Source organism: Ambystoma mexicanum, chromosome 3q (genome assembly GCF_040938575.1).
Source record: "Ambystoma mexicanum isolate Mex_15411 chromosome 3q, UKY_AmexF1_1, whole genome shotgun sequence".
Lineage (NCBI taxonomy): Eukaryota > Metazoa > Chordata > Amphibia > Caudata > Ambystomatidae > Ambystoma > Ambystoma mexicanum.
The window spans coordinates 30,458,740-30,475,942 of NC_090926.1; the positions used below are offsets into that span (position 1 = coordinate 30,458,740).

The 17,203-nt window shown below is 52.8% G+C and overlaps 1 protein-coding gene across 1 annotated transcript in view; it reads left to right on the forward strand.

The window, feature by feature from the left end:
- The first annotated feature begins 203 nt into the window (after positions 1-203).
- Positions 204-17,203, forward strand: part of PLA2G6 (phospholipase A2 group VI) — an 840,871-nt gene continuing 823,871 nt past the window's right edge. The window contains exon 1 of the mRNA XM_069652989.1: positions 204-293. The gene's annotated coding sequence lies outside the window, so the exon portion shown is untranslated. The remainder of the gene's footprint in view (positions 294-17,203) is intronic.

Below are 17,203 nucleotides of genomic sequence, written 5' to 3' on the forward strand. Positions count from 1 at the left end.
AACTGCTTCAGCTCTAAGGCACAATCACTGTGCGTTTACCTTCCCACTCTTGCAAAAATTATGTGGTACTCAAAGGACGTGCATTGCGGACCGCAACTTGCGGTTTGGAAATTAGGTCAATAGATACCTGGCCTGAACGTAACGTGCAAGTCACGTGATGGTGATCACGTGGTGTCCTGGGTCCATTTCTCAGATAGGAACTAGAGACAGTACATTCCCTTGTCACTCATTCCATCAGAAGAACCTGAAGGGGAGCAGGTTTGGAATCTTTGGATTAAGACTGACAGCAGGCAGTGAGTGACGTCACTTTATTTATTTTTTATGGATCTATGCGAAATTGTATATTTACTATAAAACAAAGTTCCCGTAGACGCTCAGAAATTTTCATTAATTGTTTTGCAATTTTGTTTACTACTGAAAGGAAAAGCCAAAGGTGGGGTTTACTTGTTTTTTTTAATATCATACTAATGGCTGAACGTTATATATCACGCATGACACGGGACAGCTTGAGCGCACTGTCTACTTGGTTTAAATTAGTACTTGTATAAGCGAAGCCATTTGGAACTCTCACTACGCGTATTCATACTCTTCCTCGTCACAGTACTTACTTGTGATGTGTCATCCTCCATCCAGGAACCCACTACATCTTTTCTATAATATTCATATGTTCTGGCCCTCTCTACCGAGCACATAATGGTCGCAGTCACCATCATGCATTAGTTCAATGCTAGCCAACAAATCTTGACCCTTTTTACTCCATAGCTAGAGAGGTACGTCGTAAGTACTGTGATGAGTGTTAGATCCTGGCCCCCGGCCGATGCGTCAGTGGGAAACAGGAGATTAGGGCCTCGGGCTTCAAGGCCCCGCTGCGCAGCTCCAGTGGGAGCAGTAAAGACACGGACACACGTGTGTTGCTGTCCTGCCCCGGAACTGCCCACGCGGCTTTTATTATGGACGCCTTAACTCTTTTTCCCCAACAAAACATTAACCAAACAACGATATATTTAACACATGCTTCAAACAGTGAGTTAGGTAGCCTCGGGGGCTGGTCTTCTACCACTCATAGTCTTTGAGTCTCTCAGGGGGTCTGGGTGCAGTTCTTAGAGCATACCGTCCACCCCTGGGTGCTGTTCCCTGACTCCCATTGGGTTGCTCACCTTCATAGTTCGGTGCACCCTGCTCGGGTTTGCTCGGCGGCTCTTCTACTCCACCATCCAGGGTCGCTTCATCTTCCTGATGGTAGCACTCCACAGCCCTTTGTAGGTCTTCTTCTTCCATTGGTTGTGGCTCGCCGTCTGTCCACAGATCTCTTGGCACTGTCTTGAACCAAGACGCGTTTCTTGTGACTTCTCTTGGGCCCCTCTTGACTGTTATCATGGTCCAGTGCCTTTGTGTAATGGTCCATCGGACAGAGTCATACTGGGTGTCACGCTTTGGATGGGTTTCTCACCATTACCACCTGGTCACCGACTCAGTGATGGAACCTCCTGGCGTTTCTCTTTGTGCTCATGTGTTCGTTTGCCACGGTCCTTCTGTGCTCAGTGCAGGCTCTATCATACATGTCCGTTCCCCTGCTTGGATGGTGTGGAATAGATGAGTTGATTATCGTTCCAAACATTATATCCGCCGGTGGTATCCCCGTTGTGCTGTGGGGTGTTACTCTGTAATTCCTCAGGAATCTGTATAAGTCCACCCTTCAGGGGCTTGAGTTGACGTGTGATAGGCGCAAAACTTTGTTGATTGGGCGCATGAATCTTTCCACGTCACTGTTGGCTTGCAGCCACCTGGGCATTATGTGGTGGTAGTGAATGTTGAGGTCTGTGAGATACTTCTTGAATTCCTCTCCTTGGAATGGTGGACCATTGTCGCTTCGAATCCGCCGTGGAAGTCCGTGGGTGGCAAACATTTTTTCGATTTTGACCTCCGGGTACCTGGACTGGTCATCAATTGCCACCAATAGGTGTGTTCCCTCTTGTATCTTGCAGAAGTCTATGCTAATGGCGTCCCACCTGGAGGATCCCCGCTCGGCAGACAGTATGGGCTCTGGATTGGGCGGGGCTCCTGTTATTTGGCAGGGCAGGCATGTTGCGATGAGCTGCTCCACTTTTTCATCGATGTGTGGGAACCAGACACAGCATCTGATTCGTGCCTTCGTTCTCACCATTCCCTGGTGACCTTTGTGCGCCAACGCTACGACTCTGTCCTGCATACTTGCGAGGATGACCATCCGGGTCCCTCTTAGGATGAGCCCTTCCTCTGTGATGGATAGATCTTGTCTTACTGTGAATACGCCATTGAGGAATGCTTTGGCTTCAGCCATGCGATTGTGAATGTTCCGTAGGAAGGCCCTCCATTCCCCCGAGATTATTGCGTCCCTCACCAGGTCGCAGCATGGGTCAGCTTGTGTAGCCTCTGCAATGTCTTCGATGCCAATGGCTCTTGGTTTCATCGTGTGGACAACCTGGCAGATGTGTTCTTCCATTTCTTCCGTTACGTGTACCTCCCCCTGCATGGCCGCTCTTGGGTGCCTGGACAGGAAATCTGCTGGGTTTCCACTGCCTGGTTGGTATGCCAGCTCAAAGTCATATTGTTGTAGGTGCAGTAGCCACTTTCCAATCCTGGCTGGGGGGTGCGATGATGAGCCAGTGAAGATGGGAAGGAGTGGTTTGTGGTCCGTGTAGGCCTTGAACTTTCGGCTATACAGTTATAGATGAAAATGGCGGCAACCCCACAGCACTGCGATTGCTTCCTTTTCAATGTGGGAGTACCTCTGCTCCGTCGGTGTCAAAGCGCAGGAGGCATATGCGATTGGCATTGACTCTCCTGTCTTGCCCACTTGGATGAGAATGGCTCCTAAACCTACTGGGCTGGCGTCGACGTAAGGCTCAGTCGATAGCGTGGGATTGTAGTATGCCATGGTGGTGTCTGCCGAGAGCGACGCCTTGATCTGTTTGAACGCTTCTTGGCACGTTGGGCTCCAAACCCATTTTGTGCTGGCCTTTGTGAGTTCCATTAGAACTCCCGCAGTAGGTTGCCATTCCTAGAAAACTGCATACCTCCGTTGGTGTGGTGGGGGGTGAGGCAGCCTGCATGTCCGCTACTTTTTGAGGATCCGCAGAGATACCTGTGCTATTGAAGGTGTACCCGAAGAACGAAATCTCTTCCTTTAGGAACTCACACTTTTCTTTGTGGATTGTGAGACCTGCCTTCTCTAGCCTGCTGAGTAGCATTTGGAGTCGTTGTACATGTTCATCCTTGTTCTCTGCGTGAATAAGAATGTCATCACTGATGTTGAGTACCCCTGGGATGCCACGTATCGCCTCCTGGATAGTCTGCTGAAACACTTCGGCCGCCGAGGAGATTCCGAAGCGGAGCCGTTTGTATCGGCGTAGTCCTATGTGGGTAGAGAACGTCGTGATGTACCTGGATTCCCTTTGGAGTTTCAGCTGGTGGTATCCGGCATTGAGGTTGACTTTGGAGAATATTTTGGATCCTGTGAGGTCTGCTACTATCTCGTCGAGGGTTGGGGTGATGTGTTGCTCCCATTTTATTGGCGCGTTCGGGAGGCGCATGTCAATACATATCCTCACTTTTCCAGGCTATTTGGGTCTCTTAATGATGACCAGGGGTGACACCCACAGTGTTGGTCCGGTCACTTCTTCGATGATACCCGCTTTCTCGAATGCTCGTAGCTCCTTCTCCACCTGGTTTCGTATGTGGAATGGAGTCCTTCGGTGTCTCATTGCTCGTGGTTGGACGGCAATGTGGAGCTGGATGGATCTTCCTTTGAGGCACCCGATCCCCTTGAGCAGGTTCGGGTATTTCCGGAGAATGCAGTCGATGTCTTGTGTCTCGGTCACCTCGCAGATGAAGCTTATGAGCCCCAGGTCTTCTGCTGCGTCTCCGCTTAGTAGACCCTCGATTCATGCATTTACGACATAGATTTTAGACTGCAGTGACTTGTCTCCCTTGATGAGTGTGGTCCGGAATCGTCTTACTATGGGCAGTGGAGTTGTGCACCCATACGCAAACAACAGCGTGTATCAGTCGTCTTCAGGACTGGTGGGGGCCGTAGTCTTCTGAATGTGGTTAGCGGCATGATGTTGACCGACGCCCCCGTGTCTATGGTCATCTGCGTATCTTGACCTTGGATGGCTACCTGACATTTCCGTCTTCTCAGTTTTTTTCTGGGCATGGTGTCTATGTGGTTCAGTTCTGAGACCAGGTACACTTTTTTTCCTTTCCTCCATTGGTCGTTTGCGGCTTCTTGCTGTGTGTGTGTCACATCGTCCCCTTCCTCCTCGGTTGACGAATTGGCGTTCTCGACTCGGCGGGCACTGGCTTGTTTCTTCTTCATTCCTGAGGTTGAGGTCTTGTCTTGGAGAGTTTGGGGTTGTTGTGGCAGCCCCGATGACCTGCATACTTTGGCATAGTGGTCCTTTCTGCCACATGCTCTGCATGTGGTGCCTTGGGCGGGGCAGTTGCGTCGTCCGTGGCAAGATCCTCCACACCACCCACATTCTGTGGCCCCCAGGAATCTTTGTTGCCATCTGCGGTGTGTGTTGATGCCGCTGGTCTCGTCCCTTGTATATTGGCGGTTCGGGCCACGGTTGCCATCATGAGTGCCGGCTGGAGTTTCTGCAGGGTCGTGGCCATGTGCGCTGCTCTGGCATGTGCCTACTCCCTCTGGCGGCCAAGTTCCAGGATTCTGGTGAGGGATATGCCTTTTTCGCTTAGCACCATTCTCCTAAGCTTCTCTGAGTGTATCCCATTGATTATTTGGTGTTGGATCTCCTTTTCAATGTCGGTGAATTCACATGAGATTGCGAGTTTTCGGAGCCTGGTGTGATAGGCATCCAGTGTCTCGTCTTCCAGCTGGATGGTGTTACAGAAAGTGAACGTTTCATAGTCTGGATTCAACTGGGGCATGAAATGGGCCGTGAGAGCGTCCTTGGTTTGTTGGTAGACGTCGAGGCCATCTGCTATTGCCAGTGAGATGAATATATGTAGAATCTCATCCCCGAAATTCAGTAGGAGGTGCAATCTCATTTTCCTTGACGTGGTAATGTCTTTGCAATCCATGGCCATCTCAAACTTTTGTATCCACAGCTGCCATCGGGGAGCAACCGAGGAGGGGTCAGTGTATGGGTCAAAGGGGCTGAGCGCGATGGTTGTTCCTCCTTGCAGGCGTGTTTGCGGCGTGGAAGTTGGTGGCCATCCTAGAGGGTGTGCTGGGCCTGGGAGTAGAGCTGCCTGTCGCCATGGTGCGTAGATCTGGTGCCTGTCTGTGCGCCCTTGTGACAATGCCCCCTCACCTTGGTGTGCTGTGGGCGATCCTGCTTGGCTTCCACGTCATGTGTCCATGTGTGGGGCACAAGGCTTCTCCTTGTCACCCTTTTGCACTGGCTTTTGAGCCCCCAGATGTCTGCCTGCTGGTGTTTGGCTTCCCAGTGCTGGAGATTGTGGCAGTAATGGGAATGTCTGTGGTAACTCCAGCGTTTGGTTGCTGGGTTGTTTTTTTTTCTTCTAGGTGGGGGTTGGGCCACCCCACCGTGTTTCCCAAAATGTCGCCCTTGCCGAGGGCTTTATTTGCTGTGCGGCGGCGTCACATGTGCCGTTCTGATCACTTCCCTCGTCGCCAGTGTTAGATCCTGGCCCCCGGCCGATGTGTCGGCGGGAAACAGGAGATTAGGGCCTCGGGCTGCAAGGGGTAGTGGGAGCAGTAAAGACATGGACACACATGTGTTGCTGTCCTGCTCCGGAACTTCCCTCGCAGAGCGGGGGCGGGGCTTTTATTGTGGACGCCTTACGTCACCGCGTAGTGGGACGTAAGGCAGATATAACAATGAGTAGCAGTAATGAAGATTAGGTGTGGGGCGTGGCTTGATGGCTACGTGAAGGGACGCACTTTTCGGGAACTCCCGTTGATCCATCATTGATCCTGAGAATTAAGGGAGAAAGCGGGCGAAAAAGCAGGCTGGCAGCACACCCGGGGACATATGAAGGTCCAGGCTATATACTGAATGCAGCGCGAGACTGATCGGCGGTGAATGAGCGGAGCCGCGGCCGAGAAGAGTCAGCCGGGCACCCGATACTGAAGGACAGCCAAAATGGCAGCGGCACACAAAGGGTCATAAACTGACCGCAATGCCGCAGCCGCGGACGGAGGTGGAGTGCGCCGCAGAAGCGCCCGCTGCGGCTTTGCTGTCTGTGTGGAGCCCAGCAGCGAACACCCGGTGCTGAGTCCTGCTGGAAGAGGCCGGTCGGGCCAAAGAGGAGATCGCCGGCACTGGAGGCTGTAGCTGGGTGACGGATGACCCCGGCTTTCATCGCCGGTGAGACACAGTGAGAGGTGGCGGTGGATCACCCTGGGCTACATAGCCAACACCGTATGCGGTGTCGAGAGGCGGCTTGAATCGTACTCGCCCGGAGACGTTGGAACCCCCGCTGTGCTGGAGCTGGGGGGGCTGCATGAAAAGTGGTACGTTGGCCCTAGCCGTTGCCCGGCAAGCTGGAAATGCCGGAGGGCTAAAGTGGTTCGCGCCTGGCAGTGCTGCAGGCGGTGGGTGCTCCGGTGGAACGGCGGCTGACACTGTGCCTGCCGAGCACTGGCACCAACCTACGAGGCGCTCAACCGTGAAGAGCCCACACGGGGTGTGAGCTTGGAGGGCAGGGCACGTTAAGAGGTGCCAGCCCCTGTGGAGCCGGACTCAGGCAAGAGAGCCCACCGGCAGGGGCCCCAACGGGCAATGTATGACTAGGACGCACCGGTGAAAGGTGCAGGAAGGACAGGGGGGAAGCCTCCCTGGACGCTGAGGCCCGGCTGAACGGTGGGTGCGCCCTGAGCTTGGTGACCGGCCGGGCCCCTCGGTGGTGCACAACAAGATTGAGAAGCAGCTGAGGTAGCCCTGGAAAGCACTGCCGCACAGGACTCCCCCTACATGGCGCTCCACCCATTGTAGACGGGTTGGAGCTGGAGCTGGATATTTGGTGGCATGATACACTGGGGAATTTAAACAAGACACCACATCTCAGGAGCCACGCACACGGTGCCGAGGCACAACATAATAAGCCGCCTTTGCGAGAGCTGGCTCTGGGAGACCCCACCACCAAAGAATCGGGCAGGACAGAGCTTGTACCAACACTGGGCTGTACAAAGGAGCCGGAGACACGTCTGTGAGCTTGAAGACTGTGGGGCCCGGACAGACACCGGCGTAGAAAGGGGTGGAAACAGTGGAAGCTCCCGACTACCAGAGGGCCAGCTGAATAGCAACGAGTGGGTGCAAATACGTGGGAGGACACAGCCCATTCCTAGAGCGCAGCAGGGGAGTTCCCCCAACACGGTTACCAGGCCCTAGCCTTCGGAATAGCATGACACCACGTGGACCCTCACAAAGGTGGCGGCTGCGCTGGTACACACGTAGGTGGTAAGCCACTATGTCGAATAAAGTAGTAAGACCAAAGAGCAAGCAGCCCACGCTGGAGGCTTATGCAAAGGCATCTCCTGGGGCGGAGGGAATCGGGAGCAAGGACAAAACCACCACTGCGACGGAGGAGGCCCCGGGCACAATCCAGGAGGTGCTGGCGGCGATTGCGGACCTGAAAGTTGCCTGGGAGACCAAACTGGGCCTGGCCATGAACGAACTGAAAGTAGCATTGGACCTTAAGGTCGGAGCGGTCCAGGAAGATGTGAACTTGTTAAGACAAGATGTGAGAACGCTTGCGCAGCGCACTGGAAACCTGGAGAAGGAGATGGCCCCAAACACGGCAGACTGCGCCGCCCGCAGATCGGAACTACATGCCCTGGTACAGTGAGTAGGCAACCTGGAGAATAGAGCGGAGGAAGCTGAAGGACGTGCTAGACGCAATAAAATCTGCATCGTTGGTTTGCCAGAAGGAATGGAAGGGTCTAACCCAACGGAATACATGGAAACCATGTTACTGCAGGAGATAACTGGAGGGGCCCTGACCCAGGAGTTTGCTGTTGAAAGGGCGCACAGGGCTTTGACAAGAAGACCGCCCCCGGGGCCCCTCCCAGGCCATTGATCGCAAACATTCTGAATTACTGAGATCAGGAAAAGATACTTGAATTCTTCCAGAAGGGTGGAACGATGGAAAGGGGGCCCGCTAAAATCACTGCATATCCGGACTATACCTTGCAGGTACAGCGTAGCAGAATGAACTTCGGAGCGGTGAAAAGAAGACTGAGAGAAACAGGTCAGAGATATATGTTGCTTTACCCGGCCAAGCTGAAGGTGTTCCACAAGAACAAAACTTTGTTTTTCGAAACACCAGAGGACGCCATGGACTGGCTAGATATGCAGAGTCGCCCCCAGGAATCGGATATCCAGATGGGATCTGAAGAAGATAAGTAACATGAGGCTGTGGCACCCTTGGTGACAGAGCGCAAGACACTGGGACTAGAATATAGCATTAAATGAGACTCAGGGATGGTGCTGCTTAGATAGTATATTTTTGGAAGATCCGGTTGAACTGAATAATCCCAATCATATGAGTGGGAGCTCCTGGGAAACAACTTAGATAGTATATTTTTGGAAGATCCGGTTGAACTGAATAATCCCAATCATATGAGTGGGAGCTCCTGGGAAACAACCCTAGAATCCCCATAGCATTACGCTTAGTTAGGTCACTATTAGTTTGGTGACGCCCCGCAGGGTCCTAGTCCTCGGAGTCACAAGGACCAGACGCGGGTGGGCCTGAGATCCGGGGATGGAGCTGGGCATTTGTTGGGGTTGGGTAGGGAGGGGGGTGGGGAAGAGTTATGTGCAGTGAGGCAAGGTTGGGGAAGTTGGGTTGGGGGGGTGGGAAGGAAATGAGCCGGAATACGAGTCACCAAAGAAGACACAGGAACGGGAGGGACGAGAGCGGACATCGTGACAATGGAATCGGGTAACCTCAGAGTTGTGACCTGGAATTTGCGGGGCCTTAATAGTTATCTGAAACGTAATAAAGTAATGATGTATCTGAAGAGGATGAGGGTGGATGTAGCTCTGCTACAGGAAACCCACCTCACCAAAGAGAAACTGGAGGTGGTGAGGAGAAAATGGAAGGGTAGTGTTACGGGAGCCACATATTCGGCAAATGCAAGGGGGGTGGTAACATGGGTGGCACCGCACGTGCTGTTTCAGTTGCTTCGGTCGACAACAGACCCAGAGGGCAGAATGGTGGTGGTGGTGGTGGGACTCCTCGAAAACAGAGAAGTGAACCTCATAAACTTGTATGCACCCAACTATGATACTGCAGCCTATTTTAGGTCTCTGTATAGTAAAGTTAGACCCCTGCTGGGTGGTGCAATACTGTGGGGAGGTGATTTCAACTGCACCCTGAACCCCGGGATAGACAGGTCAGATAGCAAGACATTGAAACCGGCGCCAGCGGCCAAAGCGTTGGGGACATTGTTGGCAGAGCTTGGACTGGAGGATGTGTGGAGGCGACTGCATCCAAAGGACAGGCAATACTCGCACTATGCCGCGCCACATGACCTACATACAAGGCTGGATTACGTGTTCGCCTCTGCTGAGATAGGGGGAGAAATGGTGGGTGTAGCATATAAAGCCAGAGTACTGTCGGACCATTCACCTTTGGTCCTGAAGTGGCGACACCCCCCCAGAGCACGTATCCCGATGTGGAGGCTCAGAGCTGAGGCCCTGCAGGATTCGGGATTCTGGGAGGACCTGAGGGAGGCCATAGAGGAATATTTTGATATAAATACAGGAAGCGTACGATCTATGGGAACAGTATGGGAGGCATTTAAGGTGGTGGTGCGAGGGGTAGCCATATCAAAATCTAAAGTACTCCAAGGGGGGATAGAACAAAAATTACGGGATACTGAAAGGGAGCTAGAGGACCTAGATGCGAAGGGGGGGAACCACCCGGGACGACAGTGCTAAAATCAGAGATTTGCAAAATGTTAGCAGCGAACTCTGGGACAGATTATGTAAGCTAAACTATAAGAAATATATTGAGAGGCAACATGCGGGAGGAGACAAGCCCGGCAGATTACTGGCCTGGTTATACAAAAATGAGATGCCCCGGCCGGTGATTAGAGAAGTCAGGGATGCTGATGGTCAGATCTGTAACACCCAGGAGGGTAGTATAAATACAAATCCTATAAACGTTTGTATGAGGACGTGGGAGAAGATATGGGCCAGGAGATTATGGGAACAATCGAAGATATCGGACTTCCCACTCTGGACGATCTGGAAAGGGCGGACTTGGAGGCCCCAATCACCTTAGACGAACTGGATGCCGTGATCCAACACTTGCCCACGTGTAAAGCGCCTGGGTCGGATGGATTACCTAACGAATTTTACAAAGCGTATAAGCAGGAGTTACTCCAACCACTTCTGGCCACGTTCAGTGAGGCCTACGAACAGGGGGAGCTGCCGGAGTCTCTCCGAGAGGCGGTGATCATCCCACTCTTGAAACCGGACAAGCCGAATGTGGACTGTGGGTCCTATAGGCCATTATCAATGCTTAATCAAGATAGCAAAATGCTCACGGCAGTGCTGGCCAATAGGCTAACGCGAGTAATTGGCAAATTGATACACCCGAATCAGACAGGCTATGTCCCAGGCAGGAATACCACTGACAATCACAGGAGGCTGCACCATATTATTGACCAAACGGAGAATGACTTGGGCGAGCTGGCCATAGTGTCATTGGATGCGGTCAAGGCATTTGACTCGGTGAGGTGGCCATGGTTGTTAGCGACCCTGAAAGGATACGGGATAGGGTCGGGATATATTAGATGGGTCAAGATGTTATACAGCTCCCCGATTGCAAGAGTCAGGACAGGCGCTATAATCTCGGATAAATGGCAACTCAGTAGAGGGACCAGACAATGATGTCCCTGGTCGCCCATGTTATATATACTTGCATTGGAGCCGTTAGCTATTTGCCTCAGGCAACAATATGGGGAGGTGGGGATTCGCACTACAGGAAATACACACTTAATACCACTGGACGCGGGTGACATGCTCCTCTATCTGAGCTTTCCAGAGGAGAACCTGCAATATGTGTTGGAGGTGATGGATCGTTACGCCACCCTCAGGGGCATATCGGTACACCCCGGGAAGTCCAGTGTATTCCCCCTGGGAAGGTACAAAAATGTTCCACTAGAAAACCTGCCCATTCTACAAATACCCTGGCAGACGGAGACGTTCAGATACTTGGGCATAAACATATACCACAAGTTAGAAGCAGAACACAAACACAATACGGAGAAAGCTGTTGCAGGTATAAAAAATAGCATGGTGTTTTGGGCCAGACTACCCCTGGCCATGAAGGGCAGCACTGCTCAAAATGGAGGTCTTGCCCAAACTACTGCACTTTTTTGTGAACATCCCGTGCTTGATCCCCAAACGCTTTTTTGCTAGGCTCCACTGCCTGTGCAGGGGCTTCATATGGCACAATTCTAGAAATAGGGTGGCCCTGTGGAAACTACAAAACTCGTGTGACAAGGGGGGCATAAACCTGCCGAATTTTGAACTATATTACTTGGCGGGACAGTTATCATATGTAGCTAGATGGTTGTCGGAAGAGGAATCTGCGGAGGCCGGGCTTTTACAGGGCAACCCTGCCCCATACTTCTTAAAAGAAACAGTGTGGTTTCATAAAACGAAAGTGGCAGAGATGGGGAGACTGTTGGTGCTGGGCTGGGTGGTCTGGCGCAGGGCATGGAGAACGGTGGGTGACCCGGACCCGCTCTCTCAACAGGTCCCGTTGGTGTTATTGTGTGGGGAAGACTCCCAGCTGATCAAAGGGGTCCGCAGATACTGGGAACCAGTAGGCCTGGCCACCCTGGGAGACATATGGCAGGAGGGGGAGGCAGTGGAATTCGAGAGGTTGCTGGAGGAGACGGGGGTTCATAGGGGCCAATATATCACTTACACCAGGATCATGAAACGGGTGAGGGGGAGGTGGCCTGAGACGGTGCTGGCGGAAGAACCTGATGCCTCTGTAGAAATGATGTATGATGTCTCAGAGGGTGGGCACGAAATATCTCGGATATATGAGCTCTTGAGCGCAAAAGCGGAGAAGGAGTTGCTCCAACTGAGACTTGACTGGGAGGAGGGGGTGGGAGAACCCATGACAGAGGGACAATGGGATAGGGCCCAAAGGTACCATAAGAAGGTGTCCCGAAACGCAAGACTCCAGCAGATCCAGCTGTATGTCACCCACAGAGCTTACTTGACCCCCGGCAGAATAGCCAGGTTTGGTGGCTCGACCATACAGAAATGCCCCAGGTGCGGGGAGGAAGAGGCTGGGCTGCTACATATGTTCTGGGCTTTCCCAGAGGTGGAGATATTCTGCGTAGAACTGAAGACGAGATTGGCCAGCCGGGGGGTGGTGCTTGACGTGGGGTCTGCTTGGGCATGTATGCTGGGGAGTTTTCCTAGGCCATGTAATCTAAAACATATCAGCAAAATGAAAGACCTGGCCTATATCCCGGCCAAGTGCAGAATTGCGATGAGCTGGAAGGCAGCCCACAGACCTAGAGTGGCAATGGGGTGGGCAGACCTCCTGAAATGGGCTGAAGCAGAAACCACGGTCTGGTATGAAGCAGTCACAAGTGAGGGAGAGGAAGAGGTAGGCCCCCTGATAGCCTGGAGACAGCTGGTGGCCTCGATGGTAAACCCCCACCAGGTCGATCAGGATGCAGAAAACCGAGAGGTGGTGGCAATAACTGAGTCACCTGCAGATGTTCAAGGTGGTGGCACAGATACGACGGCTCAAGTTTTTGGGGAGGGAGGGGGAGGACAGAAGAGAGCATTGAATAATATGATGTCTGAATATTGATCATGAACGTCCTAAACAGTTGGAATGTTTGAAGTGTTTGTTGAAATAATAAAAGAATAAAATAAACAAATAAAAAAAATATTTAAAAAAAGAAGATTAGGTGTAAGCAATTGCTTCATTACCTCCACATCCCCCTTCATTGTCCCGTTACTTACTTGCCAGATACTGTGGTGAAACGGTCTGTTAACAAAAACACAGACCCCCAATAACCAATTTATTTCCAAAATATGTTATGGTGCGCACTGCCACTCTGTCAAGTGACGGGCCCGTCACTGTATTAATAAAAGGCGAGGTCTTCCCGCTTCGGGACAGACATTCCCATTGAACACTAAGGCGGCTGGTGTCTTCACTGTGTGGTCCTGGTGCCCAGGGTTACATATATAACAACTACCGACGAGGTGGTCACTGGGCTCCAGCATGCCACGCTGCATTCCCGGTCACGCCTGCCTGGTTCGGCATCCTGACAGGGTTTTCCCTGTCGCTGCTGCGCTTCACGGTGGGGGCCTGCGCAGCGTGGGCAAGCTCATCGGTGCAGCGATCCTGGGCGGCCCGCTGCCTTGCCCTCCAGGTAGGGTGATCCCGGTAGGGTCACCACTACGGTGAGTCTACGCTCTGGCATGCTGCATTTGAAAAAGAATAAGTTTAAGCAAATACAGGAGACAGGGACAACCAGTGGCAAGGTGAACACTCTGGCACTGGATGAGGGAGGATCCTTTGTGGGGCTGACGCCAAGACACCGCTCTCTGTCGGACGGAAGGTCTGCCAAAGCACCGGTCACGCCGGACGGTGCACCTAGTCACTGATGAGTGTACCAGGCCCCACTGGAGGTGGGGGGTGGTGCTTACCCCGCAAGCGGCCCTGCCAACAGGGTGCTTGTGCTGTCGGTAAGGGGTTGGTGACCATGTAGCTCCCACCTAAGACCGCCTGACCTTCAGACTCGGCTAGCGGCCCCCGTTGGACACCTAGGGGTGCTCAGGCCGCCGATGGGGACTTCTGTTATGTGCCACGACTGCGCCGGCTGACTGGCCATGCTACAAAGAGTGCACAGCGGAGAAGATGCCCCTCCACCATGGGTGAAGTGGATCAGAACGATGAGGTGGGGGATATCTGCTACGTCCAGGCTCTCGCTGTCTGCGTACAGGAGTGAGAGATGCAGGAGCACCAGCTCACCGCGAGAGACCCCCAAGAGCTTCACTGACTGCACAGTTCCTGAATCTGACATCACTGAGGCACCCATTACTCTCAGCCCAAGGTGGGACATGTGGGAAGAGAGGCTAGAAATGTACTTTGCCACCACCAAGGAGACCGACGACACGGCTATGAGGGCCACGCTCCTCTTCTATGCGGGCAGCGAGGTACACCAAATCTTGAAAATGTTGAGACCCCAGGACGATTCGTAGGTGCATCCAAAGAAACTCTACAGGAGTACTTCTGCCCGCTATTTAACGGGGATAACGAGCGGTTTCGCCTAAGGCAGGACCAACAAAGCCATCAGAGTCTCTAGACGCATTCCACGCGTGACTACGCTGGCTGGACCATGACATGCCGGTTGGCAGTTGCAACAGACGAAATAAGAGCCCAGATTATTCAGCACTGTTCGTTGGCAGCACTGCATCGACAAATACTAAAGGAACCAGTCATTCCTCTACAAAGGATACTAGAGCTGGGGAGGATACAGGATCTGTCACCGTCCAGGGCGGCGCAGATGGAGGAAGCATCGAAAGGGTGCAGACCCGAAATGGTGCAGACAGTGTCGACAAGAGGAGTACCTGGGCCCCGCGGATGGTAAGGGAAGCTGAGCAGAAAGGGCGGCTCGAAGCAGCCAGAGGAACGGCTGAAGCTGTGTGATGCCTGTGGAGGGCCGGCACATCAGGATCAAGCCTACCCAGCGACGTGAGCTACCTGCGGGTGGTGCAGCAAGGTTAACCACTACGTACAGATGTGCAGGGCACCGTGGCAGGCAGCGCAGGCATCCCGACTACCCCTGTTGCCGCAGAGGCCCCAGTATCGGTGAGTAGCAGCAGTGGACGAGGATCCAAGATCAGGTAGCCCTGCCCTGTCAAGAGTGGAGGTGGCCGGTGATATAGAAGATGCATATTTCATCTCGGCCATCTGCCTAAATACCAGGCAGTCGCACAGAAAGCCCTGCTGTTCCGTCTCAATCCTGAATAAAGAGATGTAAATTCTAGTTAACACAGGGACATCCGTCAACGTGATGCCTGTGGCTGAGTTCAGAAAGCTGACATCTATCCCCGCTAAGCAGAAACCCAAAAGACTCATCTTCACATGCTCGCGGAACATCGCCGTTAACCCTGGATGGGGTCTTTGCTGCCACCATGTGCCATAAAAAGGACGCAGTCAATGCCACGTTCTACGTCACGCCCTCTAGCTAAGGAAACTCTGCTTAGAGCGGCAGCGGAAGACTTAGGCCTAGTACAATTCACCTTCCAGACATACCGCCAGGACATCAGAGACCTGCTGGAGAGATTTCACGGCCTGTTAGAGGGTGTGGATTGCCTCAAGGGTCAGGAGGTTTGACTGCATAAGGACCCAACCATCCAGCCGGTCGTACTGCGCCACCAGCGCATACCCCTACATCTACAGAAAAAGTTGGAGGACGAAATCCTCAAGCTGGAAGGAGCAGGCATTATTGAGAGGGTCGAGGGGCCAGCGCCCTGGGTGTCACCCATTGTTGTGGTGGCATCACGCCGTGCTGGCCGCGCGGGCATGTTGAGAGATTTATGCAGACTCTCGATAAAGTCTTCAGCATCGCCCTGGAAAAGGGGCAGCCGCTGGAACCCGCTCTCACAAAATCTCTGCTAGCGCACCGCACCACGCCCCACTCTACCACGGGGTGTCCCCGGCTGAAGCACTCTTTGGGCGGAAGATCAAGTCGACCATCCCCGAACATGTATCCAGGCAGCCACCCGCTGTAGCATCGTCAGTAGTCCAAGCAGGGCACGAGCGATCTAATGCCAAGGAGTCCGTTCGCCGTGGGCTGGTTGAACAGCCCCTTGAAATTGGGGACCGAGTACTGGCCCGGATGACAAATACTACGCACTAGCTCTGCCTACCCCACGACCCCGTGCCGTGGAGGATCACGACTCGTCAAGGGACACAATCCTCACTGCGACTCAAGGAAGAGAGTCGCTCACCCACAATTGCAGCTGGTTTAATCGCTTCAGGGAGACTCTGAGGATTGAGGATCTCACAGATACCAGTCACAAAAACTTTCAAGACCATGATGATGTTGACGGCCACGTGGGGGAGGAGCTTCACCCGAGTGATGATGGCTGAGAACCTCAGGGGGTCCAGACCTCAACACCAGGTCTGGCAAGGTATCCCCAGCGTTCCAGTCTTCGACCTCCAGAGAGACTCGGAGACTATGTACTGGAGTGAGCACCAGGGGTCCGCAAGTATCTAATGTAGTGTTTTTCCTTAATGTTGATCTGCGTTATTGTTCATGTTATGAGGGAGGTTGGAAGGGATGTTACGGCGCACACCGCCACTGTGTCAGGTGACGGGCGCGTCACTGTGTTAATAAAAGAGGAGGTCGTCCCACCTCGGGAAAGACACTCCCATAGAACACTAAGGCGGCTGGAGTCTTATTGTGTGGCCCTGGTACCCCCGGGTACACACATAACAAAATACATCAACAAATTACCCTTGAAAGTGAGTGCCATAGTTCAAAACCCTCGCCCTGAAGGAGTTCGAACCCTGTTTATACAAACCGAGGCGGTAGTGCCTGGTAAATGTATTAAGGTCAGTCCAGAGCACCATTCTGCAAATACTGTGAATATGCACACCCAGGCCTCCATTTAGGATGCTGCCACCCTGCTAGTGGTGCCACCCTGAACAGAGTCAAAGAAAAATGGTATGCTGGTGGGGAAGTTACGCTGCTGGTTGGGCAAGGGCAGTGATAGTGGGGGGTGGAAATGTTGGGGAATGTTATACCAAAAATGGCAGAGGTGACGTAGCATTGCACATAGTGAGCGAACGACATAGGGCTATTCTTTATGCGGTTCTCTATGCACAGAGACGTGATTGTTGGGATGTCCCTTGAAGTAACGACATGGCTATACGGCTAATGTCATGGAACGTCCATGGGATAAGTGACTTCACAGAGGCCTGGAGAATCACAGCCTATGCCCAGAGACACGGGATGAAGATACTCCTATTACAGGAGACCCATGGCCTGGGTCGTCTTGCATCAGTCCTAGCACCGTCCTGGGGACCGAATAGGTTCTACATGACATACTCCACACAATCCCGGGGGGTTTTGACGCTAATGCACAAATCTGTTAAATTCGTGTTGAGGAAGAGCCATATAGACCCTGAGGTCATATATATCATCCTACACGGTGTAATAGCGAACGGGGAG